The sequence below is a fragment of the Stenella coeruleoalba genome (assembly GCF_951394435.1).
Source record: "Stenella coeruleoalba genome assembly, chromosome: 6".
NCBI classification, from domain to species: domain Eukaryota; kingdom Metazoa; phylum Chordata; class Mammalia; order Artiodactyla; family Delphinidae; genus Stenella; species Stenella coeruleoalba.
In genome coordinates, this window is record NC_137151.1 from 101,838,825 (window position 1) to 101,866,674 (window position 27,850).

At 38.6% G+C, this 27,850-nt stretch overlaps 1 protein-coding gene across 1 annotated transcript in view; it reads left to right on the forward strand.

Moving 5' to 3' along the window:
* The window catches only part of CPS1 (carbamoyl-phosphate synthase 1), a 348,188-nt gene that overhangs the window by 125,451 nt on the left and 194,887 nt on the right, over nucleotides 1–27,850 (forward strand). The window contains exons 7-10 of the mRNA XM_079924871.1: nucleotides 2,038–2,063; nucleotides 7,303–7,375; nucleotides 10,417–10,525; nucleotides 20,372–20,543. The gene's annotated coding sequence lies outside the window, so the exon portion shown is untranslated. The remainder of the gene's footprint in view (nucleotides 1–2,037; nucleotides 2,064–7,302; nucleotides 7,376–10,416; nucleotides 10,526–20,371; nucleotides 20,544–27,850) is intronic.

Sequence of the window (27,850 nt, forward strand, 5' to 3'; positions counted from 1 at the left end):
GGGGAATACAAAGCTAAAAGGTGTGGTCTTTGATCTAAAGAATCTCAGTCTAGTAAGAAGAGGAACAAGTAAATAGATGAGTACAACCTACATAAAAGTTATTCTATAAGATGTGCAGGAAACTGGGAAATCATAGCAGGAGCACCTAACCCAACCTGGGGGAGCCTGGAAGGTTTCCTCGCAGGTGACACCTGAGACGAGTCTAGAAGGAAGTGTAGCAGTGAGCTAAATAAAAGTGAGCAGGGGTGATCATTCTGTACTAGAATGATTTCATTTTCTAGATTATATATATATATATGAAATTATATGGTATGTACTCTGCCTCCTTTTTACCTGGCATAATTATTTTGAGATGAATATATCAATAACCTTTTTATTGTTCAGTTTTATTCTATTCTGTGGATATACCACAATTTGCTTCTTCATTCACCTCTTCATGAACATTTGGGTTATCTCCAATTATTGTCTATTTACGAATAAAAGTGCTAGAAGCATGTACAAGCCTTTGTAAGGGTATACGCTTTTGCTTCTCTTGGGTAAAAACCTAAGAATGGAATGGCTGGGTAGTACGTAGAGTGTATGTGTGACGTTAAGAAATGAGTGAACTGTTCACCGAAGTGGCTGTACCATTTCTCATTCCCACCATCAGTGTATGAGAGTTCCAGTTCCTCCATATATTCGTTGACACACGGTGTGTTCAGTCCTTTAATTTTAGCTGTCCTAGTGGATTTGCAGTAGTATGTCATTATACTTTTAGTTTTCATTCTTCCAGTTACTAACACTGTTAAACATCATTTCATATGCTTACTTGCAAACCATATGTCTATTTTGATGATGTGTCTGTTCAGTTCCTTTGCCCCTCTTTTTATTAGGGTGTTTATTTTCTTAGTAGTTTTGAGAGTTCTTTATATATTCTGTACACAAGTCCTTTATCAGATGTGTGATTTGCAAATGTTTTATCTCAGGCTGTGTCTTGTCTTCTCATTTTCTTAACACTGTCTTTGAAGAGCATCTAATGACTGGTTATTTGGGGGAGTATAAGTGCCCAGAACCCTTGCTTCAATCTGGGATGACTCTGAAGGGACATCTTAGATCCAGAGCTCCCCATGGGATGGGCGAGGGCTTCTATTCTGACTACATTATGGGTCAGCTTCTCCGTCTGCAATCTGCCTTCTCTCTTCTTCACAGCTCTTATTCCAAAGGATACTCTACAGTAACCTCTTACATGCAAGTTTCTCTCTGAGTCAGTTTCCAGGAACCACGCCTAAAGCAGGGCCTGTGACTGTTTTTGCTTGCTTTAAATCCTTAACTCTCTAACTGAATCCTACCCTATACACACACAAAAATGTACACTGAAGCACATCTTTGTTTGTCCCTAGTTAAAATTTCTGGAAACCAAGTCTAACTCAAAAATATACATATCCTTCTTCTACCCTCTTTTTTCCTTAAAGAAGCTGTATGTTACTTTCTCAGAAGGATCTACTGAACCACATGCCACTCCGCTTGTCTTTCATGTGGCTCTAGGTGTAGTGCCTCCACCTCCAGACCTCCTTCCTGCTAGCCTGTTGTCACCTTTCTGACCTTAGCCATTTAGATATTCAGCAGAGGGATATGCATTCTTGTGTCTTAAAACTAGCTGTACAAATCATGCATGGACCCTAATATACAACAGATTCAATCTGAGTCATTGGAATTTTGTGGCAGCTCCATAATTTGTACGTGGGAGTGGCTCAGGTAGCTGTCTCATGGGGTGGAACACAGAATGGGGTTGTCTGAACCTGCATTTGCAAAAAACTTTACCTAAGAAAGAAAAAGCGTCTGTTGTGTGTATGAAGGAGTGAACGATGAGGAAGTTGATGGAAATTATATTAATGTTCCTCCAAGCCACCTCTTGGCACTGGCATTCTTTGAATGACTTGCTGTCTTTATGTTTATCTTAGGTGTTGTTTAGGACATTGAGATGCACCACCCCACCTTCCCACCCCCTTTTGAAAAGCAAAGTCTGATTTCTCTTTTTTTGTTTTCTTTTCCCCACAGTTTGTATTTCCTCATTCAAGTGTTTGGTGAGTAAATTTACCTTTACACATGTCTGTGTTCCCAGCCATACATATCAATTTGTAAAAAGCCAAATAGAGAACAGTTTAGCACCAGTGAAATGTCAGGAAAATGCCCAGAAGGCACCAATGCAATACTGGAGTTTCAAATTTTGAGAATGGAATTAGGCCATTAAATCAGTTTTCGTGCCTGTGTCAGGGACCATAGGGATATGTCCTAGTTCTTTAAAAAAAAAAAGGAGCAACTGAAACTCACTCAGTATAACTCATGGGTCCATACAGGGGACCTGTGGGAAACCTCTGGACTTGAAACTAAGTGAATCTACATTGAAATGGCCTTTTTCTTTCTTTATTAGATATCTGATTTGCTCGACAACCTTTTACTTTGGCTTGCTTGCATTATTCTTTTTTGGCTGCACAAGTTGGCTATTCCCCAACGTTGCAAGAGAAGAAAGAAAAAGAAAAGAAAAAATTGGGGCTAAATCATACTGTTTGTTAGATCACAGGTAGAACCTTTCCTTTCGTGTTGGACGAAAAGACACACCTCCTCTGGTTTAGATGGGAGACGAACTAGTTTTCAATACAAAGAGTTATTATAATGTCTCCAGTGCCATAGTGGAAGCAGAAACATCCTTTCTATTTGAAAAGTGAGGAAGGATGACAACATATATCTGGGCCCATCATCCTCATTCAGAAAAACCCTGCCTCTGATTGCAGGCTGAATTGCTCATGACCACATTTCTTTTCCAGGGCTTGACAAACTGTGCTTTTTCTAAGTCTCATTATTAGCGTGCTGCCTGTTCCTTCTGTCCACTCCTGCTGCCCTGCTGTGGTAGTGATTGTTTTGTGTGTATAGGTACTATTGCCCTCAGAGATTAAGGGTGCATTGTGAGCAGAAATAAACCAACGGATCTATTAGTGACTGTACAAATTCTACCCACCTTTTGGACAATAACTGAAAGATCTCTTCTTGGGAAAGTAAAGTTTCCTTTGGGAATTGGGAGTTAAAACTTGTGTTTACAACTGTGCCTACATCCCCTTTCCCACTCCCTCATCCCTTTTACTTTTTATTTATAATTGCAATTAATAGCCAGAAAAATCATGGAACGTTTAATTTTTTTTTTTATGTTCTATAGAAAAAGAAAAGGTGAAAAAATTTGCCCAAGTACGTTTACTGAGATTTTCCTAGCAAATCTAGAAGAAATCTTAGTGGACTGCAGGTTCACACTTTTCACATATATCCCTCTCATCCTTACTTTCATACAAATCTAGGAAATTAAAGATGCAGCAGATTATTAAGAAATATTGCTATTTGTTCATTAGAGAGCTTGGTAAGAAACATTATTTTAACATTTGACAAATTGTGTGGTCTAGACTGCAAATTTATAGAATGATGGGGAAGTTTGGAGGAGGCCTGGATCCGTGCAAGCAGCCCTAGAAGAAAATCTTTAGTTTGATTTACCTTTTAGGACTGAAGAATATTTATTCCAGGATTTAAAGGGAAAGGGGTCCTCCTTTCCCTCTTTGCACCCAGGGTTGGTTTGACTTGAGGGGTGAGGTATTCAACTGCTGTTGACTTTGCTTTGAATTTCTGGCTACAGAACTTTCAGAAGACAGAGTACGTCTCTTGTTGGGTGCAGTATAGGTGGGTGTGTGTTGGCACTGGTTCACTCCCGGCATATCTCAGGAAGGAACACTTTCCTCCCTGCACATGGACTCCACACCAGTGGAGCGACCCAGAAAGAAGGCTGCTCCACTTCACGTGTGAGCAGGAGAGAAACTTCCCTTCCCTGGCATACTTATCTGCTAGCACTTTGATATTTCCATTGTGGAGGTCATAGGAGCAAGTAAATAAATATTAGATAAGGAACAATCAAAGATATGGAAATCTAGCTTAAGTCACACATCATAAAATGGCGAGACAGAGCCATAAACCAGTCACAGAACCTTGGTCGTACTTTCTTTTCCTTATACTATCCTATGAGTGAAAGAGGAAGGATGGAAAGAGGGAAGGGAGGAAGGAAGATAGCAAGAAAGGAAGAAGAAAGAGAAAGAGAGAAAGAAAGTTCAACTTTATATATAGCCTTGCTTCAGTTAGTGGTTCAGCTGTTATCAGCATTCTCTGGGTTGTGTTATCAGCACATAACAGTGTTACAGCACATAACAGTGTTATCAGCATTGTTCTGCTCCTCTGAATAGCATTTAGGAAATCTCTTAGAACTGGAGCCTTGTTGCTAGCAGTAATATTCTCAGAGATATATATAGACTTACCTCTGACCCACAAACTGTCCCCAGTATAGATTATAATTGTGCATAAACCCTTCTTTCCTTTCCTGCGCAGCCATGATGGGTTTCTCTATATGGGTTTATGTGACTTTGGTAGATCAGTCTTAGCATTGGTTGTAAAAAATAATCTTGCACCTACTATATGCATACGACTTTAATAAGTAAATGGAGAATTATGTCCTAAGTGATTGTACAATAGCATTTTTATTGCAGAATTGAAAAATTTTAAATGATGCATGTTAACATCTGAATTTGCCACTGCAGCTTGAACTCCTCTTCTGCTTGTGGAGTTAGGCGCACTGTGTCTGCAGAGATAGGATTTCAGAGTACTTGTGGAAGGTAGTGGGGATTAGGGCATTTATTGGCCTAATTAATGGTGACAGGGTATATCAAAAGTGAGAAGAAAGGCTCTCTTCTTTCAGTGGTGAGCCATGGCTATAATCAACAAAAGTTGGATTTCTTAGAAAATTAAAAGTGGGTTAGTCCAATTCTTGTACCATCAAACTGTCATCTAAAATGCAGGCCACACAATACATGTGTACACAGTGAACTTCTTCGTCTGTTAATGTAATTCTTAAAAAGCTCAGTTTATATTTTTTCCTGTGTGTCTGAAATAGCAATATAATCCACAGAGCCCAACTTGAGATTCCAGTTATGTTTCTACCTCAAGAGTCTGTGGTCTCAGAGGAGTCCCTTAAAACTCCTTGGTTGCTGGATTGCTCATCTATAAGATGCAGAATATTGTGGGGCAAAGTTGGAAACCCCTCTTGAGGGCTGTGATGCTCTGGACTGGTACATCTTACAGTGCTTCCAGAGAGCTATTTCTAGAGACGATTAGTTGGTTTATAAACAAATTCTTTTGATGTGAAGGTTTAAACTGTGTATTGGCAGCAGTTGTTTGAATAGTTGACTTGAATGAGTTTAATTGGTTATAAGAGAGTGTTTTGTTTCTCCGGATGATGTAATTACTGCCTGTGTTGAGTTCCTGCAGGAATGATTTAAATGTTGGATGTATTTGAATTGCATCGGTTGTACAAGTGTGCATTTGATATCTGTGGGTTTATTTAGTTCCCCTTGGTGTTCTGAGTGTCCTGTGACAGTAGGCAGTTACCATCTCGCCACCACCATTAAGGCACCAGGTATCCACCAATTCCCTCATAAAAAGAGATGTGGGATCACCTCTAGCAGATCTAACAGCCCTGGGGAGTTGTGGATGGCTCCCTCCTAAGAGGAATCTTCTGCAGGGGGGGGCCTTTTCCTCTTGGAGGACCAGGCCTTCCCTCAAGCCTATTAACCTGAGGAATAGTCATGTCGTTCCACTCAGTTCTTCCTTCTTAACTCAGCAGGGGCTTCAGTGGAGATTTAGCGGTGGTAGTAGCAGAGCTGGTGACAGTGCAACGGAGCCATTGGCAGCAACCAACGCTGTGGTATCGCGAGTTGCTGGTAATGAAGAACCTTGTGGTAGGACTGAAGCCAACAAAGTTGACTGCTACAAATTTAGGTTGAAGCCAACCCAACATGCCAATTGACGAGAGTTAGGCTTCACTATCCTTCCAGAATTCTTTTTCTGTGCTATAGCGTGTTATGATTGTATAACATTCATCATCTGGAATTCTCAAAATATGTTATAAGCAATAGCAGCATTTGATGGCTAGAGAATGCTTTAGACATAGTTATATAGTTTAATGACCTACAGCTTTTTGCTTTTTACACATAGAGAAGTAGAAGTTCCAGAAGGTTAAATTAATTGATGTAGTCCTCTAGCAAGTCACTATAGAATTCAGAAATAGGATAACTACCATGAATGGGTAGTGGACAATTTCTTTTCTTTTATAAGAAATGCAAGGAAGAGCACTTCCTATCGTCGAAGTTTGGTCATCTGCAAAAGATAACTTTAATGTGATATTTGGAATGGAGCATAGAGGTTATCTGCCTTCCTTACCCCACCATGAAGCCAAGAGGGCTAGCCCAGAGGGTAGCAAAGAATCTAGTAGAGAATATTTTGTTTCTTGTCTGCCTTGCTGATAGGAATTTTAGGCTTACACACTTGGGATACATGGTAAGAGTACACAAAAGTCTAATTACAATGAAAGGAGAGGTTTATTTCAGGGGTTCTTAAATTTTTTTGTGTTGTTACTGCTTTGGCAGTCTGGTGAAGCTTGTCACTCCTCCTCAGAATAATTTTGAAATGCACAATATAAAGTACAAAGGCTTCAAGGAAAACACATCACACTGAACTAGTTATCAAAATAATTTTTAAATTGTCATAGAGTCATATGTGTGCTTCTTATGCATTAAGTAACAGAATTTAATGGCTGGCCTAGTAATCGTCATAAATCCAAGGTGGTGACATATACAGGATTTCAGTATGTCTGTAAAGACTGTAACAAGAAATAGAAATATCAGTATATTCTATCTACAACAAAGTGACATGTACTGCTGATGCTACGGGGGTTTGGTACCTGCATTTGTATTTGAATGAAACAGTAAATTTCAGTTAGATGTTAGTGAAAATAAGTGATGTCATTTAATTTAAGAAATTCAAGTTCACGGATCCTTTGAATTCCATCCCTGGGCCCTGCTCTGGGGGGTCAAAATGAAGAACCTCTGGGTTTCTAAGTCATCTTTTTTCACCTGCTTCCCTGGGATGGTGTTCAAATAGGGATTCCCAATAAGTTTTCAAATAGGGGGCATACTGGTGGCTTCACTGGAGGAGAACTGAGTGGAGTTAGCAGAGGATTGCAGTAAGAGCACAGGCTAGATGAATCCTAGATCGAATTATAAAGTAATAAGGTTTTTTTTTTCCTGCCCATTCACTGTTCTTTCTACATAATCTTCCTCGAAGTCAGGTGCTCCGTGCTTCTGAGGGACATGAACCATTCAGTTAGACGTAATTGTTAGTGGCAATGCTTTAGCTTTTACACGGGCATATTAAGTACGTATGTTTACATGTGGTCTACAGGGAGAAGGCGCTATTTATTCCAAAGGAATCCAGTGCCGGTGATGGATTCTTGGATTCTTCCGCACCTGGGGAGGTGGGTAAAGGGACACTTTTGGCCGTTACTGATACCTTTCAGCCGCTTCCTGCTTGACTATTTCTCTTGCCTACTCATAAGGCAGGTGCACTTTGGCAAACAGAAGGAAGTAGTTCTTTTGCAGTTTGCTCTTGGTTTTACTTATCCTGGCAGTAACATTTCCCTAGGGGCAGGCAAATACTTCTAGTTGAACATCTCATTTGCAGTGCTGTCATTTGAGGTGATAGCCATTTGTAGTTTGTAGAGGAATGATTCCATTCCTGTGAGTGAACAGATGGGTTAATAAAGCTGTCTGAGGTTGTAACCTGGTTTACAAGCTATTTTCAGGGCATCATGGTGTCATGATCCTGAATTTTGAACCACCAATAGTCTGTTAGATTATAAGCACCTTGAAAACCAGGGTTAAACCTCACGTAAACCAGGGCCATATCAACGCAGTAGAGAGGTATGCTTCACCTCTAGGCTTTAAGAGGTAAAGGTGGTGTGGTGTATGTTGCTGTCATGTAGCACAGAGAAAATATTTACGCTCTGACAATACATTAACTTCATAAAAAAGAACTAAAATGAGTCTTGTGCTATTTTATTCTAAATATGTTTTCTTTATTGCCTAACTTGTCTAACTATAAAATGACTTTGGCATCTTGAAAGAAATGATCACATAAGTGCAAGCACGTTTTTTAAGGAATTGACGCTTTATGAGCCTTAGATGAAGGCATTCTTTTAAATTTGTTGTTTTAATTATGTTCTCAAGCTCTCCTACTTTTTGTAGTGAGCTTGGTTTTGCTTTATGGTTCACAGCAGTGTGCACTGAGACTTGTTTTGAAGCCACGTAAGAGGGAAGATGGGGAAGACAGTGGGGGCAAGCCACCGTTCTGCTGGACCTCTGCTAGGCTCAACTGTCAAGAGTGTACACTGCAGGCACCATTGATGCTTAATAGCATAAGGCAGAGGTTTTCAGTCCTGGCCGCATGTTAGAATAATGTGAGGAGCTTTTAAAACATACCAATTAAGTCAGAACCCCTGGTGGTGGGGCTCTGCTCTTTGGTATGTATTAAAACACACCAGGCGATTCTCATGTGCAGCCATAGTTGAGAATTATTGGTATAATGGATGTGAATATCAGTCTACGAATGCAAATGGGCAAGAAACTGAACTCAAACTATTTTTTATTCCTAACCTCAAGTTCGCTATTAACCTCAATCTTTCTTATGGTTTACTTAACCCCCCCCAATAGTTCAAAGTTGTTACATAATGCAAAGTTTGGGGGATCAGAGGTGCCTCTTTATTTGTAGGTCATCTGCCCTCTGAGGTTACCATTGTGTGTCCACCCTCCCATTAGGATGGCACTTGGGGTCTAGTGGTGTAGGACGCTTGGAGCACTTGTGTCTTTCTGTGTTGTGCTTCACCAAGTCACCAGGACTAGGGCTAAGGGGGTGCCACAAAATTCAGTTACCACACAAGTCATATTTTAATGCAAAATTCACAAATTCTAAATTAATGCAAAAAATTCACGATGAACAATATCAGAATTTTAAAGAAAGATAGGATCTGTATTTCCTTCACCATCAAGCATTTTTTTTTGGTGGGAATTACAGCCTCTCTAGCAACACAGGATTTTCTTCCCGCCTTCTAGTTGAAGAAATCTCATTTAATCCAAGGAAACTCCTTTTGCCATCACGACTGCATATTTGGCTTGCATATTTGATCTCTTCAGGAGTATTTCCTCTTAGCGCTTTCCCCAAAATGGTCTTAGACTTATGGAAGCAAAATATATGAAGAAAGGTATTTAGTGGACAACTTTGAATTTTCTTCCATTTGCCACACCTCTCTCTGTCACTGAGCAGTGAACTTACTACCTGAGGTATGTGTGAGTGTGTGTGTGTGTAGTTTGTGTGTGTGTACATGTGTATATGGGGGAATAGGGTACCATAAGTTAATTTTCCTCTTTCTTTCTTCCTCCCGCCCTCCCTCCTTCCTCCCTCCCTCTCTCCTTCCTTTCTCCCTCCCTCCCTCCCTCCCTCTCCCTTCCTTCCTTCCTTCCTTCCTTCCTTCCTCCCTCCCTGCCTTCCTCCCTCCCTCTCTCTCCCTTCCTTCCTTCCTTCCTTTCTTTTTCTTTCTTTCTTTCTTTCTTTCTTTTCTTTCCTTTTTCTTTCTTTTCTTTCTTTCTTCTTTCAGGCTATTTGATGGGGAACACCAAACATTTATTTTTCAAAACTTCAGTTCCTTGTCATCAAAATGCCCTGTCTCTGATACCGAGTATTTCTTTGAGTATGTCTTATATAGGTTCCTCACCAAAAATTTCAACCCAGCAGGGCACTGCCAATGCACTAGAAGTGTCTATGGCATCTGCTGCCCCCTTAGATGCTGTGATGTACATGAGAGAATACTCAACTTTCCCACTCCACATTTTACTATTTGAAGAATTAAAAAACCTGTGTATGTCTGTGTCTCCAGGGCAGTTTGGGGAAACAAGTCCTCCATCCATCTCTCAGAAGAATTTTGTGGTTCCTGCCTCTGTTCCCTGGGTGTTTGTGAATAAAATATTCCTCCTCCTCTGGCCACGTGGGAATTAAGAGCCACACAGGAGTTAACTCATGCAAACTGAGTCTTCTCAAGGAGCCCCTGGGCAGGAATGTCCAAACATCAGAAGCTCATCTATCTCGGCTTTAAGTTTCACTCTTCTCATTCTCATGCACTCCATCTACACCTCCTCCATAAAACTTAACTCTAACTCAGGATGTATCCAGAATCCTTTCAGTTTTCAACAGCTCACCTGTCATGGCCCTGGTCCCGGTCAGCACGACCTTCCCCCTGGGAAACTGCAGTAGCTTCCTAACTGGTTGCGGGCAGGAGCTGCTAATGCTCATGTAGGTGCCTATTCTTCCTTTCTTGGTTGGCACAGCACTTGGCAAATTGGCATCCAGGGAGAGCTGTATGACTGGTTCTCATCATGGGTGTGAACCTAGATGTGGAGGCACCAGCCTCCTCAGGTGGAGGCGTGTGTGCCCTCCCCACACTCTTTCTCTTTCCACATTCTCCAGCTAAATGCGGAGAAGAACACTGAGGACCTGGGGGACAGATGGACCACAAGATGGAAAAGACCCTGAATTACCATGTACCCTGAATTACTATATGGATCACAATCATCATGTGAGTAAAAAATAAACCTATTGTGCTGGTAGATGCTTGACTCCATGCCTTGTCTTCTCAGCAACACCTTTCCTGGCCACCCCATTTAATTTATGTAATTTGTTTATTTTGTTTACTTGGTTATCTTTTTTTGAACATCTTTATTGGAGTATAATTGCTTTACAAAGGTGTGTTAGTTTCTGCTTTATAACAAAGTAAGTCAGCTATACATATATACATATACATATATATACATATATATATATATATATATCTCCCCATATCTCCTCCCTCTTGTGTCTCCCTCCCACCCTCCCTATCCCACCCCTCTAGGTGGACACAAAGCACGGAGCTGATCTCCCTGTGCTATGCAGCTGCTTCCCACTAGCTATTTTACATTTGGTAGTGTATATATGTCCATGCCATTCTCTCACTTTGTCCCAGCTTACCTTTCCCCCTCCCCGTATCCTCAAGTCCATTCTCTATGTCTGCATCTTTATTCCTGTCCTGCCCCTAGGTTCTTCACGACCATTTTTTTTTCTTAGATTCCATATATATGTGTCAGCATATGGTATTTGTTTTTCTGTTTCTGACTTACTTCACTCTGTATGACAGACTCTAGGTCCATCCACCTCACTACAGATAACTCAATTACGTTTCTTTTTATGGCTGAGTGATATTCCATTGTATCTATGTGCCACATCTTCTTTAACCATTCATCTATTGATGGAAATGTAGGTTGCTTCCATGACCTGGCTATTGTAAATAGAGCTGCAATGAACATTTTGGTACATGACTCTTTTTGAATTATGGTTTTCTCAGGGTATATGCCCAGTAGTGGGATTGCTGGGTCGTATGGTAGTTCTATTTTTAGTTTTTTAGGGAACCTCCATACTGTTCTCCATAGTGGCTGTATCAATTTACATTCCCACCAACAGTGCAAGAGGGTTCCCTTTTCTCCACACCCTCTCCAGCATCTATTGTTTGTAGATTTTTTGATGATGGCCACTCTGACTGGTGTGAGATGATATCTCATTGTAGTTTTGTTTTGCATTTCTCTAATGATTAATGCTGTTGAGCATTCTTTCATGTGTTTGTTGGCAACCTGTATACCTTCTTTGGAGAAATGTCTGTTTAGGTCTTCTGCCCATTTTTGGATTGGGTTGTTTGTTTTTTTGATACTGAGCTGCATTAGCTGCCTGTAAATTTTGGAGATTAATCCTTTGTCAGTGGCTTTATTTGCAAATATCTTCTCCCATTCTGAGCGTTGTCTTTTTGTCTTTTTTATGATTTCCTTGGCTGTACAAGAGCTTTTAAGTTTCAGTAAGTCCCATTTGTTTATTTTTGTTTTTATTTCCATTTCTCTAGGAGGTGGGTCAAAAAGGATCTTGCTGTGATTTATGTCATAGAGTGTTCTGCCTGTGTTTTCCTCTAAGAGTTTATAGTGTCTGGCCTTATATTTATGTCTTTAATCCATTTTGAGTTTATTTTTGTGTATGGTGTTAGGGAGTGTTCTAGTTTCATTCTTTTACATGTAGCTGCCCAGTTTTCCCAGCACCACTTATTGAAGAGGCTGTCTTTTCTCCATTCTATATTCTTGCCTCCTTTTTCAAAAATAAGGTGACCATATGTGCATGGGTTTATCTTTGGGCTTTCTATCCTGTTCCATTCATCTCTTTCTGTTTTTGTGCCAGTACCATACTGTCTTGATTACTGTAGCTTTGTAGTGTGAAGTCAGGGAGCCTGATTCCTCTAGGTCAGTTTTTCTTTCTCAGGATTGCTTTGGCTATTCAGGGTCTTTTGTGTTTCAATACAAATTGTGAAATTTTTTGTTCTAATTCTGTGAAAAATGCCATTGATAATTTGATAGGGATTGCACTGAATCTGTAGATTGCTTTGGGTAGTAGAGTCATTTTCACCATGTTGATTCTTCCAATCCAAGAACGTGGTATATCTCTCCATCTATTTGTATCATCTTTAATTTCTTTCATCAGCCAAACACTAATATATACTTTTAAAAAGCTCTCTAGGGCTTCCCTGGTGGCGCAGTGGTTGAGAGTCCGCCTGCCGATGCAGGGGACACTGGGTTCGTGCCCCGGTCCGGGAAGATCCCACATGCCACGGAGCGGCTGGGCCCGTGAGCCATGGCCGCTGAGCCTGCACGTCCGGAGCCTGTGCTCCGCAACAGGAGAGGCCACAACAGTGAGAGGCCCGCGTACCGCAAAAAAAAAAAAAAAAAAAAAAGCTCTCCATATGATTCTTTTGTGCAGCCACAGCCTAGACCATTGGTCTTGCTAATGTCCCTCCCAGCATTGACATCTTGTGACTGGGTGGATAATTTAGGTCTTTCTAATTCTATGGAAAATAAAGTCAGAATCACTAGTGATTTCCCGTGATAACTTCTTGGAGGTTATGTTACATGCTGCCACTAGATGGTAGTGGCAACTCCTGGGATGGAGGTGATTCTAGTTATTTGGGATTTTTCCCCTCCCTGTGTAAGATACTTGAGACACCTAGCTTAGGAAGCTTTGTGGGGACTTGACAATTTAGTTCCTTTCCCTGAGCCAGAGGCCCAGAAGTGCAGCTGTTTTTCTTGACAAGCTGATAGTGACTCATTAAATAAACCTTCTATCGTCTGAAGGGAGAAAGTGAACCCCTGCATAGATATTAGCTCACATTTCTCTTATTATTTCCAGCAGGTGTATGCTCCTTCCTTGTTCTCTGTATTCTTCTCTCCCTTTTTCTGTCAATGGCCTCTCTTTTCCTTTCTTTCTCTTTTTTCTTGGTTTCTACCTCTAACCCCTATGTATAATTTGGTTATAATAACTAATGAGAGAATACATTTTATTTTGCTACCTTTGTGGTTGATAAAAATTTCAGGAATCTAAAAATGATTCAGACCCAGCATCCTTAGAAGGGTGAACGTATCCAGGTTACAATGGGGAAATTCTTATTCAGGGGACTTCTTCTGTAACAGCTGTGGCAGCACCAGCCAAATCTAGGAAGAAAGGAAGAATTTTATGTGCCTATCAGAGAAAAACAGGCAAAATCCTCTTCTTTCTACAGCACAATTCGGGTGAGGGCCAAAGCTCTGGGTGTTCATGTAAGTAGGGGTTTTGTACAATAATAGGGTGTGCTTCTCCAATGCTTTTCATCCCAAGATCTCAAAGCACACTTGCTGCTTTATTCTGTATAGCTGCCTGTTTTCCCTGGGCTGTCAAAATAGGAAGATGTGCTGTGATTTTTTTTTTTTTTCCCCAAAGAGATTGCATTCCTTCCCTGGCTTTGTTCCAGCCCAGCTGCTTGTTGTTCAGGGAGATGCTGTGCTGTTGGTGCCAGTATACCACTGAGCTTTCTTCTTCCCTGAGTGACATATTCTGATGGGTCATTGCCTGGAACAGTGGAGCAAAGCATAGTGTGTGTCCATCTGTGAAGAGCTCTTGTTGTTTACTATTCTCTTATTTCCTTCTGGCAGCATCAGATACCAATCTTCATTAAAAAAACAAAACAAAACAATCAACTAACCAACTAAAAAAAAACAAAAAAAAAACACCAAACAATGCAAAAAACAAAAAATACTTTAAAAATCCTTTCTTTAAATTTATTGAGTGCCTACTCTATGCCAGGTACTGTTTTAAACACTTGACATATATCCTATCATTTAATCCTCACATCAATGTCATGATCTAGGGTCTATTATTATCCCCAATTTACAGATGAGGAAACTGAGTAAAAGCAGGGGTAAGGAAATTGCTCAGTGCCACACAGCTGATACATAGATGAGCCAAACTCTGAGCTCAGGCAACCTGACACCAGAGGTTATGGTCACTTAACCCTACATGTAGACTCTAAGGGTTGGGTATTAGAGTCCTACTGAAATAAAGGATACGTTCTCCAATTGAATAGTCATTAGGAAAGGGTGTATTTCCTGTTAACATAACTATATTTTCTTTGGTGTAAGATTGAATAGATGCTCCAAACCCAGTCTTTCCCCATTCTGGAGGAACTAAGTGCGTTCTGGTATTCCCACTTCTTATTGGTTAGGCAATCAAAAGGAGGGAAACTTCTTTCTTAATTGTGATTGGCATGATTCAGTGGGTCTACACAATCTTAAATAAGTTTGAGAAACAAGCAACTGGGAACGTGATCCTTGTTTGGATTTTGGTGACTTACTTCTGCATTACCTGAGAGGGGGCAGAGATAGGGACAATATATATAAAACTCTAACAGATGGCATTTGGAAGCTTTCCCTGCTAGCCATACACTAACTGCTTTAGGTCGGAAGAATTCAAGAGGAGAGACACAACCACAGCCTAGGAGAGTGCATTCTTAGTGTAATTCATGTGATTTGGGGCATGAAGAGAGCAGACAGTAGTACTTCTCTGAATGAGTGACTTTTGGGGGCATATAATAGTATTATAAATGGAGAATCTAGAAGGAAGAAAATCGTGATCTTTGGGGTTTTGAAATCCCTTCAATCAACATATCATGAAGAAACTAGCTACTAAAAAGAGGAAAAGAGCACAGTCCCTGCTGTAGAATAATAATGGTCTCAATAGAAGAATCCAAGAGCCAGCATCACTGTGCAGACATCCAAGGGAGCTGCTAGAGACTCAGTATTCAAGGACCTTCATGACTCCATAAGCAAAGATCGAGGCTTAGAAATAAGCTTCCGTCACACTGCTAGTTTAGCCACATGGGACAAGGGCAATATGCTGTATGTCTAGAACAACATGGAAAGGCTTTTAGAGCGGCTGTTACCTGAGCCACACTGATTGAGGGTCAATACCAATTCCTTAGTGAGAAAGGACTAGACGAAACTCAAAAGTGACTGACACTTTTACTGTTAGGGGCATATTTTTTTCATTTATACGTTGCAGTTTTGAGGCTTCTCAACAAACTTATGTCAGTATAATTCTCTAGTTAAAAAATTTCTCTCAGTTTTGTTCTGTGTGAGTCTCTGCATCATGAATTATACTGTTTCCGATTCACAATGAATTGTCCCCTGACCACCCTAATCAAAACTAAACTCACCATCTTTCCCCTAGGCCTCTTAATTTTCCTGGAAACCATATTTCAGAGCACGACAAAACCAGCTACCTTGTTGCTCAAACCCAGAATGTGGTTGGTAGCTTCTTAATGCTACTCTAACCCCTTCATCCAATCAATCTACAAGTCCTGTAGTTTCCATCTCTTAATGCCTCTTGAATCTATCTTCTTTTCCTCTTTAAGTGCCTTTAAGTTCAAGATCTCATTGCTTCTCATTTGTATTATTGATCTTTGTTTCTCCTCTTTGACTACATTCCTGTGTATCCTTCTCTTTGGTTTAATGACTTTTTAAAAAAATGCATATCTGATCATGTTACTTCTCTGCTTAAACTCCAGCAGTTCCATAGAGCTTTCAGCATAAAGTAAACTCTGCCTTAGTAAATGGAGCCCTTGAAGATTTGAACACTGGCCTCCTCTCTACCTTTATACCCCCGCTTCACCCTTGCATGCAGTTTGTCAGATAAGTTGCTGTGGCACATCTGTCTTCACACATGCTGTCCCTCTATCAGCGCCTACTTTTCCCTCAAAAGTCAGCTTATGCCTCCTCCTCCAGAAAGCCTTTAAATGATAGACCTCACCTGTACAGTTAAGACTTCAATTTTTCTTTTTTTCTCCAATATTTTTCATTCCTTTCTTTATCATTTCCTTGGTGTCAGGCTTTTCTTCTTTTTTTCAGTTACTTATTAAAATATTAAGTTCCTTTCTTTCTACTATTCTTTTATTGATCTCTCTCTTCTTTACCTTTATGCATAGATTAATATATACTAAGTTTTGGTCTACTCTTTTCTGTGTCCTTACTTTATTTCTGTACATATTTGCCCTATAATCTTTTGTGAAAAAGGAACTATTTTACAAAGGAATTTTTAGTCCTGCTTTATCAATGACATTAACCTAAGGAAAACCCAGGAAGAAACACATTGAACTTTTCTACCTAATTCCTTTAAATTAGTCCTCTTACTGTAATAATACTGTTCCCAGCAGTTAAAGGTTTGTCTGTATCAAATATTAATGCAGTTTATTGTTGTATAATCTTCAAAGAGAGTCTTAAGGTCTACAAACCTTAAGACTAGAGCGAGGATGGGTCAGAAGTCCAGGGTGCACTCATGTGTGTGACTTACGGCAAGGTAAAGGTTTCCATTTGTCAGTGATAAGATGGGTAGGCCAAGAGCAGCCCCTTTCATAAATTTGGTCTGGGTCAAATCCAATTCATAGATATTCAGCCAACAGAAGTATGAGTTGCAATTTTTCGTGGCCTTGAACTGCCCCACCTCGGATCCTGGGAAATCAATGTGGTTTTGTTCAGCAGTGACTGCCTGAGAGGACCATAAATCAGGAGCTTCCATACAAAACTTTTATTGTCAAAGTAATGGCAAAGAAAAATGATAGCAGTTATTACACTTGCACAGTTTAGCCTTTTTTCTTTCTCATTGATGTTTCTTTCCAATTTTCTTTCCTTTTTTTTTTTTAATCTGACTGATAAGAGCATGTAGATTTTGAATTTTTTCTAGAGGACTATGTGATACAAAACAGCACACAGTTCAGAGGGATGTCTTAAATAATTTTATTTGTTGAAACTCATTCTGGTTATGCTTCATTTTGAACTTGTCCACCAAGTGATTATCCAAAATGAGAGTTTTTCATTTTTGATAACTGCAAGCCATCTTTTGCAATTTTGTATCATAATTATATATCAGACTCAGAACATTATACATGCTATCCATGGGATTTGTTCATCTGCCACTATACAAAGTGATTAGTAACTTCATATGGTGGTGCTGTGACAGTTTAACCACCATCAATGAGGTTCTGTGTACTCGTGACGCCCTGACAAGTTGATATGTTGAAATCTGTTGTGTCTTGCAAGTAATTGGTCACTAAAGATTGTTAAGATACCCAAGATTGTGAATGATTTTGTTTTATAATTAGATTGGATTCACAGTGATTCTTATGATGATGCTGTTACTGCCACTTTTTTTAGTGGAAGAAATAATAGTGCTAGAGCCATTTGTCCTACGTTTTTTTTTTTTTTTTTTTGCGGTACGCGGGCCTCTCACTGTTGTGGCCTCTCCCATTGTGGAGCACAGGCTCTGGACGCGCAGGCTCAGCGGCCATGGCTCACGGGCCCAGCCGCTCCGCGGCATGTGGGATCTTCCCGGACCGGGGCACGAACCCGTGTCCCCTGCATCGGCAGGCGGACTCTCAAATACTGCGCCACCAGGGAAGCCCCCTGTCCTAGTTTTTCATGCTAAGTGCTAATTACTACCCAATATCTGTTCACTTCCTTTCCTTAAAGAAGCCATGATTTTTAGCTGAGTACATGGGTGGTTAGAATAAAGACCATATATCCCAGCCATTCTTGTAGATAGGTGTAGCCATTGACTAAATTCTGGCCAATGGCATGAAAGTAGAAGTGGTATGTGCAATTTATAGGAAGTGTCTCTAAAGGAAGGGGGCATGCTCTTTTGTCTTCTTTCACTTTTCTGTTGATTGGACTATGGATATGATGGCTGAAGCTCCAGCAACCTTCTTGGGCCACAAGATAACTTTGGGAAAGGAAGTCACTTAAGAAAAGGAACTGGGTGCCTGATTCTGTGGAGCCTTCTACCAGACCAACTTCTGGACTTATTGGATAGGAAAGAGAACCATGTTTCTAATTTGTTAAACTTCCACTATTTCTTTTTTTCTGAACCTAATTCTCATTATAATAAATTCCAAACAAAATAAATGTTGAGAATTGAAGTAATGAGTCCATGATTCCTAAATTCCAGACCAAAACTTCTGATTTCTGAACCTTTCCATGTGGATGACCCAAATTTAACTTATTAGTTTCTTCTCCAGATTCACTCCTATTGTGTTTTTCTTACCTCTGTTCATTCTAAACTAAACCTTGAAAACATCTTTAGTTCCTTTCCTTCTCATGCTATTATGAGAGAATCTACCACAGTCAAGAAGATTTTCTCCCTGAAATGGTCTTGAAAAATCAGAATACATTCTTCACTGAGTTTCCTGATCAGTTTCCATAGAAAAGTAAATTTACTTATTAAGTTGTGCCAAGTTGTTACTTGTGATTTGTATATGTACACCATTTTTTTCCTGCATCGTAAATTAATTCTGCCTAACCAGGCAGAGTTGCTATTTAATACTTTAATTCAGTGTCTGGAGACCTGATTTCATTTTGCCCAAGGTGTGACCACTGCTTTCTGAAATTACAAATAAGTTACATGAAAATCCCTGAAAGATGTAAAGAACTTATGCATCTAAGTTATTCTATTTCATATTTTTGATGCAATTCTGAAAGTAAAACTTTTATCCATCTCTCTAGCATCACTTATAAGCATTAAATTAAGAAGAGTGTTATATCTAAAGTTTGAAGTATTGAAATTTACAAAATTTTCTTTTTAGAAAGTGATGTTTAACAAAATGTTAGTAGTTTGGCTGGGGTCTAATCTGAATAATAATTGTAGTGGACATCCATCGTTATTTATAGCTGTCCATTATTTTCTAAACAGCTTTTCTGTCTATGGAAAAACTAATGCATCAAAAGCATTTCCTATTCTAGTTGGATTTTGAACTCTAATTCCCAGCCTTACATGTAGCTGAGTACCAAACATGTGACCCAGGCCTCACCATCAGGTGAACCTGAATAAGACTTCAGTTCAAAAGTGGGCACTACGAGGCATCAGTGGAGTTTACACTTTTCTGATTCAAGTATTGGCAGCAGTATTTGGCTTTAGGAAGGGGCAGTGAGTTTTGGAAAAATTCCTTATGAAAAAGTAGCATTGGTTCTAGTGGTTATAGTGATATTGTCAGAGACAAGTTTCAGTGTGCAGTGTTCAGAGGCAGCAGTTACAGCTGTGGTTTCCTCACTAGCCCAAGTCTCTGTTATGTTCCTGGAAGCATAGCCACATGTTTATTTTTATTTTTATATCCTTCAAAACAGTTCTGAGGACTACAAATTATTATTTATTTAGTTATTTATATTTTATCAGTTTTAGAATTTATTCTTTTATCCTAGTTCATGCTAAGATGGTGATATACGCTTTGGTATGGATTTTGGCTAAACTTATGAGTTTAAAATACTGATATATACATATAAAACATATATATATTTATTAAACACATTTATTGAGATATAATTGATATCTAATAAACTATATTTAAAAAGTATTTAATTTGACATATGTTTACATATGTGTAACTGTAACTGCAATCAAGATAATGAATATATCCATCACCCCCAATTTCCTCACACCCTTTTGTAATTCCTCCTTCCCACCTATCTTCCCAGTCAAATCCTGATCTGCTTCAGTCACTATAGATTCATTTGCATTTCTAGAGTTTTACATGAATTTAATATGACTGTCTAGCTTCTTTCACCAAACATAATTATTTTGAGATTCATCCATGTTGTTGTGTGTATCAATAGTTCATTTCTATTCATTGTTGTGTTTGAGTATTGTTGGGCTTATTTGATCTATGGGTTTATAATTTTATCAAATTCAGAAAATTTCAACCATTATTTTTCAAATGTTTTTCTGTCCCTATGGTTCTCTCCTTTGAGGACTCCAACTACTTATATGTTAGACCACTAGAAGTTGTCCAACATCTCATTAATGCTTTGTTTATCTGTTAAAAAAATGGTTTTTCCTTCCATGTTTCATTTTAGAAAGTTTCTGTTGCTATCTTCAAGTTCGTTGATCTCTTCTTCTGCAATATCTAGTTTGGTGTTATCATCTAGTGGATTTTTAATATCATTCTGTTTTTTTTTTTTTTTTGCGGTACGCGGGCCTCTCACTGTTGTGGCCTCTCCCATTGCAGAGCATAGGCTCCGGACGCGCAGGCTCAGCGGCCATGGCTCACGGGCCCAGCCGCTCCGCGGCATGTGGGATCTTCCCAGACCAGGGCACAAACCCGTGTCCCCTGCATCGGCAGGCAGACTCTCAACCACTGCGCCACCAGGGAAACCCCTGACATTGTGATTTTCATCTCCGTAAGTCAATTTCTGTTTTTTAAAAATATCTCTCATGTCTCTACTCAACTATTTGAACATATGAAATATAGTTATGATAATTGTTTTAATTTATTTACTGCTAATTCTAATATCTTTGTGAGTCCTGGATCAATTTTAGTTGATTCATTTTATTTTCTCTACATTATGGGTCATATTTTCATGCCTCTTAGTATGCCTGGTAATTTTTGATTGGATAGCCGACATTGTAATTTTACCTTATTGGGTTCTGGAGATCTTATAATTCCTATAAATATTCCTGAGCTTTGTTCTAGAACACAGCTAAGGTACTTGGTAACAGTTTGATACTTTTGGCTCTTGCTCTTATGATTTCTTAGGTGGAACCAGACCTGTGTTTAGTCTAGGGCTAATTATCCCCTCCCCTCCCCACCCCATTAAAGCAAGACCCTTATGACACTACCCAATGCACTGTGAATTCTGAATATTTTTAGTCTAGCTATTCTCTCTGATCTTTTCAGGTCGTTCTTCTCCTGGCCTTAGGTAATTTCTTTGCATGCCCATGCTGAGTACTAGAGAGAGACCCTTTGTAGAGCTCCAAAGTTCTCTCTTTGTATGTCTCACTCCTCTCTGACACTCCATACTGAGAACTATAGCTGTATTTATCTCCCCAGCCTCAGCTTCATGTCCTTAGAGACAGGGAGTCCACTGGACTCCCTGAACCAAAACCTGAAAAGTCTTCAAGACAGTAAGCTAAGGCAATCACAGGGCTCATTTTTATCCAGTCTGTCTGAGACCCCCTGATCTTGACTGCTTTTTTCCTTAATGGTGAAAGAGAGTTGTTTCATACATACTGTTTGTTTTTGATTGTTTCATGTGGAAGGGTGTATCTAGTTCCTCTTACTCCATCTTAACCAAAAAAGAAAGCCTTCAAAGGGAATTCTGGTTATAATTTTTTTAATTTAATTTAATTTTATTTTATTTAATACAGCAGGTTTTTATTAGTTATCCATTTTATACATATTAGTGTAAATATGTCAATCCCAAACTCCCAGTTCATCCACCCACCCCCCAACTTTCCCCCCTTGGTGTTCATATGTTTATTCTCTACATTTGTGTCTCTAATTCTGCCTTGCAAACTGGTTCATCTGTACCATTTTTCTAGATTCCACATAAATGTGTTAATATATGATATTTGTTTTTCTCTTTCTGACTTATTTCACTCTGTAGGACGGTCTCTAGGTCCCTCCACGTCTCTACAAATGACTCAAATTCATTGCTTTTTGTGGCTGAGTAATATTCCATTGTATATATGTACCACATCATATTTATCCATTCATCTGTTGATGGGCATTTAGGTTGCTTCCATGACCTGGCTATTGTAAATAGAGCTGCAATGAACTTTGGGCTGCATGTATATTTTTGCATTATGGTTTACTCTGGGTATATGCACAGTAGTGAAATTGCTGGGTCATATGGTAATTCTATTTTCAGTTTTTTAAGGAACCTCCCTACTGGCTGTATCAATAGTGGCAGTATCAATTTACATTCCCACCAACAGTGCAGGAGGATTCCCTTTCCTCCACACCCTCTCCAGCATTTATTGTTTGTAGATTTTCTGATGATGGCCATTCTGACCAGTGTGAGGTGATACCTAATTGTAGTTCTGATTTGCATTTCTCTAATAATTAGTGATGTTGAGCATCTTTTCATGTGTTTGTTGGCAAGCTGTATATCTTCTTTGGAGAAATGTCTGTTTAGGTCTTCTGCCCATTTTTGGATTGGGTTGTTTGTTTTTTTGATATTGAGCTGCATTAGCTGTTTATATATTTTGGAGATGAATCCTTTGTCAACTGCTTCATTTGAAAATATTTTCTCCCATTCTGAGGGTTGTTTTTTCATCTGGTTTATGGTTTCCTTTGCTGTGCAAAAGCTTTTAAGTTTCATTAGGTCCCAGTTGTTTATTTTTGTTTTTATTTCCACTGCTCTAGGAGGTGGGTCAAAAAAGATCTTGCTGTGATTTATGTCATAGAGTGTTCTGCCTCTGTTTTCCTCTAAGAGTTTTACAGTGTCTGGCCTTACATTTAGGTCTTTAAACCATTTTGAGTTTATTTTTGTGTATGCTGTTAGGGAGTGTTCTAATCTCATTCTTTTATATGTAGCTGTACACTTTTCCCAGCACCACTTATTTTCTCCAGTGACTGTCTTTTATGCATTTTATATCCTTGCCTCCTTTGTCATAGATTAGTTGACCATAGGTGCGTGGGTTTATCTCTGGGCTTGCTATCCTGTTCCATTGATCTATATTTCTGTTTTGGTGCCAGTACTATATTGTCTTGATGACGGTAGCTTTGTAGTATAATCTGATGTCAGGGAGTCTGATTCCTCCAGATCTGTTTTTTTCCCTCAAGATTGCTTTGACTATGTGGGGTCTTTTGTGTCTCCATACAAATTAAAAATTTTTTTGTTTTAGGTCTATAAAAAATGCTGTTTGTAATTTGATAGGGATTGCATTGAATCTGTAGATTGCATTGGGTAGTATAGTCATTTTCACAATATTGATTCTTCCAATCCAAGATCATGGTATATCTCTCCATCTGTTTGTGTCATCTTTGATTTCTTTCATTCTGTGTCTTACAGTTTTCTGAGGACAGGTCTTTTACCTCCTTAGGTAGGTTTATTCCTAGGTACTTTATTCTTTTTGTTGCAATGATGAATGGGATTCTTTCCTTAATTTCTCTTGCTCGTCTTTCATTGTCAGTGTATAGGAATGCAAGAGATTTCTGTGCATTAATTTTGTATTTTGCAGTTTTACCAGATTCATTGATTAGCTCTAGTAGTTTTCTGGTGGCATCTTTAGGATTTTCTATGTATAGTATCATGTCATCTGCAAACAGTGACAGTTGTGCTTCTTTTCCAATTTGTATTCCTTTTATTTCTTTTTCACCTCTGATGGCTCTGGCTAGGACTTCCAATACTAGGTTGAATGATAGTGATGAGAGTGGACATCCTTGTCTTTTTCCTGATGTTAGAGGAAATGATTTCAGTTTTTCACCATTGAGAATGCTGTTTGCTGTGGGTTTGTTGTATACAGCCATTACTATGTTGAGGAAACTATTCCCTCTATGCCCACTTTCTGGAGGGTTTTTATCATAAATGGGTGTTGAATTTTGTCAAAAGCTTTTTCTGCATCTATTGAGATGATCATATGGTTTTATTCTGCAATTTGTTAATATGGTGTATCACAATAATTGATTGGTGTATATTGAAAAATCCTTGCATCCCTGGGATAAATAGTACTTGATCATAATATATGATCATTTTAATATGTTGTTGGATTCTGTTTGCTAGCATTTGTTGAGGATTTTTTGCATCTATGTTCATCAGTGATATTGGTCTGTAATTTTCTTTTCTTGTAGTGTATTTGTCTGGTTTTGGTATCAGGGTGATGGTGGCCTCGTTGAATGAGTTCGTGAGTGTTCCTTCCTCTGCAATTTTTTGGAAGAGTTTGAGAAGTATGGGTGTTAGCTCTTCTCTAAATGTTTGATAGAATTCACCTGTGAAGCCATCTGGTCCTGGAATTTGGTTTGTTGGAAGATTTTTAATCACAGTTTCAATTTCATTACTTGTGATTGGTCTGTTCATATTTTCTATTTCTTCCTGTTTCAGTCTTGGAAGGTGATACCTTTCTAAGATTTAGTCCATTCTTCCAGGTTTTCCATTTTATTGGCATAAAGTTGCTTGTAATAGTCTCTTAGGATGCTTTGTATTTCTGAGGTGTCTGTTGTAACTTCTTTTTCATTTCTAATTTTATTGATTTGAGTCCTCTTCCTCTTTTTCTTGATGAGTCTGGCTAATGGATGATCAATTTTGTTTATCTTCTCAAAGAACAAGCTTGTAGTTTTATTGATCTTTGCTATTGTTTTCTTTGTTTCTTTTTCATTTCTTTCTTCTCTGATCTTTATGATTTCTTTCCTTCTACTCACACTGGAGTTTTTTTGTTCTTTGTTTTCTGGTTCCTTTAGATGTAAGGTTAGATGGTTTATTTGAGATTTTTCTTGTTTCTTGAGGTAGGCTTGTATAGCTATAAACTTCCCTCTTAGAACTGCTTTTGCTGCATCCCATAGGTTTTGGATGGTGGTTTTTTCATTGTCATTTGTCTCTAGGTATTTTCTGATTTCCTCTTTGATTTCTTCAGTGATCTCTCGGTTGTTTAGTAAAGTATTATGCAGCCTCCATGTGTTTGTGTTTTTCATGTTTTTTTTCCCTGTAATTGATTTCCAATGTGATAGCTTTGTGGTCAGAAAAGATGCTTGGTAAGATTTCAAGTTTCTGAAATTTACTGAGGCTTGATTTGTGACCCAAGATGTGACCTATGCTGGAGAATGTTCCGTGCGCACTTGAGAAAAAGTGTAATCTGCTGTTTGTGGATGGAATGTCCTATAAATATCAAGTAAATCTATCCGGTCTATTGTATCATTTAAAGCTTGTGTTTCCTTATTAATTTTATGTTTGGATGATCTGTCCATTGGTGTAAGTGAGGTGTTAAAGTTCCCCACTATTATTGTGTTACTTTCGATTTCCTCTTTTATAGCTGTTAGCAGTTGCCTTATGTATTGAGGTGCTCCTATGTTCGGTGCATATATATTTATAATTGTTATATCTTCTTCTTGGATTGATCCCTTGATCATTACATAGTGACCTTCCTTGTCTCTTGTAACATTCTTTATTTTAAAATCTATTTTATCTGTTATGAGTATTGCTTCTCCAGGTTTCTTTTCATTTCCATTTTCATGGAATATCTTTTTCCATGCCCTCACTTTCAGTCTGTATGTGTCCTTAGGTCTGATGTGGGTCTCTTATAGATAGTATATATATGGGTCTTGTTTTTGTATCCATTCAATGTGCCTGTGTCTTTTGGTTGGAGCATTAACGCATTCACATTTAAGGTAATTATCGATTTGTATGTTCCTATTACCATTTTCTTAATTTTGGGCGGTTTGTTTTTGTAGGTCCTTTTCTTCTCTTGTGTTTCCCACTTAGAGAAGTTCCTTTAGCATTTTTTTTAGAGGTCATTTGGTTGTGCTGAATTCTCTTAGCTTTTGCTTCTCTGTAACGCTTTTGATTTCTCCATCGAATCTGAATGAGATCCTTACTGGTGAGAATAATCTTGGTTGTAGGTTCTTCCCTTTCATCACTTTAAGTATATCATTCCACTGCCTTCTGGCTTTTAGAGTTTCTGCTGAGAAATCAGCTGTTAACCTTATGGGAGTCCCCTTGTTTGTTATTTGTCATTTTTCCCTTGCTGCTTTCAATAATTTTTCCTTGTGTTTAATTTTTGCCAATTTGACTACTATGTGTCTCGGCATGTTTCTCCTTGGGTTTTCCTGTATGGGACTCTCTGTGCTTACTTAACTTGGGTGGCTATTTCCTTTCCCATGTTAGGGAAGTTTTCGACTATAATCTCTTCAAATATTTTCTTGGGACTTTTCTCTCTCTCTTCTCCTTCTCAGACCCCTATAATTCGAATGTTGTTGCACTTAATGTTGTCCCAGAGGTCTCTTAGGCTGTCTTCATTTCTTTTCATCCTTTTTTCTTTATTCTGTTCTGCAGCAGTCAATTACACCATCTGTCTTCCAGGTCCCTTATCCGTTCTTCTGCCTCAGTTATTCTGCTATTGATTCCTTCTAGTGTATTTTACCTCTCAGTTATTGTATTGTTCATCGTTTGTTTGTTCTTTAATTTTTCTAGATGTTTGTTTTTTAATTTTTCTAGGTCTTTGTTAAATATTTCTTGCATCTGCTCGTTCTTTGCCTCCATTCTTTTTCCGAGGTCCTGGATCATCTTCACTATCATTATTCTGAATTCTTTTTCTGGAAGGTTGCCTATCTCCATTTCATTTAGTTGTTTTTCTGGGCTTTTATCTTGTTCCTTCATCTGATACATATCCCTCTGCCTTTACATCTTGTCTATCTTTCTCTGAATGTGGTTTTTGTTCAACAGGCTGCAGGATTGTATTTCTTCTTACTTCTGCTGTCTGCCCTCTGGTGGATGAGGCTACCTAAGAGGCTTGTGGTAATTTCCTGATGGTTGGGATTGGTGGAGGGTAGAGCTGGCTGTTGCTCTCTGTAGTAGACTCCTATGATGCCTTTTATTTCTGCAGTGTTCATTGTAACTTCTCCTTTTTCATTTCTAATTTTATTGATTTGAGTCCTCTCCCTCTTTTCCTTAATGAGTCTCACTAAAGGTTTATCAATTTTGTTTATCTTCTCAAAGAACCAGCTTTTAGTTTTATTGACCTTTGCTATGGTTTTCTTTGTTTCTGTTTCATTGATATATGCTCTGATCTTTAGGATTTCTTTCTTTCTACTAACTTTGGGTTTTGCTTGTTCTTTTTTCTCTAGTTCCTTTAGATGTAAGCTTAGATTGTTTATTTGAGATTTTTCTTGTTTATTGAGGTAGGATTATATTGCTGTAAACTTCCCTCTTAGAGCTGCTTTTGCTTCATCCCGTAGGTTTTGGTTCATCGTGTTTTCATTGTCATTTGTCTCTAGGTATGTTTTGATTTAACCTTTGATTTCTTCAGTGATCTCTTGTTTATTTAATAATGTATTGTTTAGCCTTCATGTGTTTGTGTTTTTTATGATTTTTTCCCTGTAATTGATTTCTAATCTCATAATGTTGTGGTCGTAAAAGATGCTTCATATGATTTCAGTTTTCTTAAATTCCCTGAGGCTTTGTTTGTGACCCAAGATGTGATCTATCCTGGAGAATGTTCCATGTGCACTTGAGAAGAAAGTGTAATCTGCTGTTTTCAGATGGAATGTCCTATAAATATCAAGTAAATCTATTTGGTCTATTGTGTCATTTAAAGCTTGTGTTTCCTTATTAGTTTTCTGTCTGGATGATCTGTCCATTGTTGTAAGTGAGGTATTAAAGTCCCCCACTATTAGTGTGTTAATGTCGATTTCCTCTTTTTTAGCTGTTAGCATTTGCCTTATGTATTGAGGTGCTCCTATGTTGGGTGCATATATATGTGTAATTTTTATATCTTCTTCTTGAATTGATTCCTTCATCATTATGTAGTGTCCTTCCTTGTCTCTTATAACATTCTTTATTTTAAAGTCTATTTTATCTGATATGAGTATTGCTACTCCAGCTTTGTTTTGATTTCCATTTTCATGGAATATCTTCTTCCATCCTCTCACTTTCAGTCTGTTTGTGTTCCTAGGTCTGAAGTGGGTCTCTTGTAGATAGTATATATATGGGTCTTGTTTTTGTATCCATTCAATGTGCCTGTGTCTTTTGGTTGGAGCATTAATGCATTCACA